Consider the following 2,051-nt stretch of genomic DNA (forward strand, 5'->3'; position numbering starts at 1 on the left):
AGAAAACTATTGGTATGGCACCATTTGAGGCTTTGTACGGTAGACCGTGTAGGTCTCCTGTCTGTTGGCTTGGAGTTGGTGAGAACAACTTTCTGGGTCCTGAATTTATTAAGGACACGTCAGAAAAGATCGCTATTATTAGGGATCGGATGCGTACAGCTCAAAGCAGACAGAAAAGTTATGCTGACCGTCGAACTCGTGCTTTGGAGTTTAAGGTTGGTGATCAGGTTTTGCTTAAGGTTTCTCCTATGAAGGGAGTAATGCGATTTGGGTCAAAGGGTAAGTTATCACCTCGTTTTGTGGGTCCTTTTATGATTACAGATCGGATTGGGGCAGTAGCTTATCGTCTGGCTCTACCAGATAATCTTCATAGGGTACATAATGTTTTTCATGTATCTATGCTGCGAAAATTTCTACGGGATGAAGATCGATACCAACACATTGATGTGGGTGAGATTGAGTTGCAACCCGATGCAACCTATTTGGAACAACCTTACTGTATTCTCGATCGTAGGAATCAGATACTGCGCACGAAGACTATTCCATTAGTACGTGTACAGTGGAGTCATCATAATGCTACAGAGTCTACTTGGGAACGGGAAGATATTATCCGTGCCAAGTATCCAGGACTTTTTAATACAGGTATGTAGTGAATTTCGGGGACGAAATTCCTTTATTAGGGGGGGAGAATGTAATACCCCGTAATTTTAAAGAATGTATTTAAATTAATTTTGTGTTAGGTTAATTAATTTTATTTATTTGTGCATACTACATTATTATATTATGTTCATTTAATTGTGCATGTAAAGTAATTGTGTATGTTAAAATAGTAAATTTATTCATTTAATTATGCATGTATTATTAATAATAAATTTATTTGTTGGTTATGCTTATATTAATCATTATTAGCTAATTAAAGTATTATATTTGTGTTATATAGTATTATGATGATATAATGTATTATTTTGTAATAATAATAATTATATTAGTTTAATAATAATAATAATAATAATAATAATAATATTAATAATAATATAATAATAATAATTATAAAAGTTTTATTAATAATAATATTAGTAATAATAATATTAGTATTTAATCAAGGTAATGATGAAAAATTAAATACTAGGATAGAATTTCATTTACTATGGTAGAATGGTGGATCAAATATCTTGATTAAGATAGTATTGTCTTAAAGCCATATAGGTAGGAATATGAGAAATGGGTGAGAAGTTATTATAAATTAGATATTTGTAATATTTATATTATATATTTTGTATATAAATTAACTAGCTTGCCTTAGAAAAAAATAAAGGGAGTTAGAAGCAAAGTATAAATTCTAGAGAGCTATTTTATAAGAGTGAAAGGAAAAGAGAAAGAGAAAGAAGCTTGGACCGGTGTAGGCAATTTTACCCGACTACGCGCAGACCGGCGGATTTATTTTAAATCCAAAAAGGCAAGTTATTATCTACTTTTCCCCTTTGAATTAATAAATTAATTGTTTAGCTTATTTTTATGCATAGAGCCAAGGTTTGGAGGTTAATAAATTATTAATTTTATTTTATTAAATTAATGGAATTTTAATTATATAGGATGGTATATATTTATTTAATGTCCTATGAAATTAATAATGGCTAAAAATAATTAAATAAGACTTTAGGGATTTTTCTAGAATTTTCTAGATTTTTCCGGGCATTTTCTGCAATTTCCGGCGACCTTCCGGCGAGTTTTCCGGTCGCCGGCAGTGGGGGAGACGACCGGAGTGATCCGGTGCGACGCGGCACACCATAGGAGGGTGTACGCGCGCATCCTGGCCATTAGTGGAGTCTGATTGATCCGGTGCATCGCGGTCCATGATACCGCGGTACACCCGGATCAGGGAACGTTGGATGGAGGAGATGCAGGTGGATTGATCCAGTGTGGCGCGCATGCAGGAAAGCTGATGCAGCCAACCAACCGGAGGACGCCGCGTCAGCAAGGCACCCTTAGTGCGCGCGTGGCAGCGCGTGCGCGCGCGTGGGACTCTCCAGACGCGCGTGGGAGCGCGTGCG

The sequence above is a fragment of the Cornus florida genome, unplaced genomic scaffold (assembly GCF_030987335.1).
Source record: "Cornus florida cultivar Cherokee Brave unplaced genomic scaffold, ASM3098733v1 CherokeeBrave_3.0.0_Hap2_Chr06, whole genome shotgun sequence".
In the NCBI taxonomy this organism is placed as follows: domain Eukaryota; kingdom Viridiplantae; phylum Streptophyta; class Magnoliopsida; order Cornales; family Cornaceae; genus Cornus; species Cornus florida.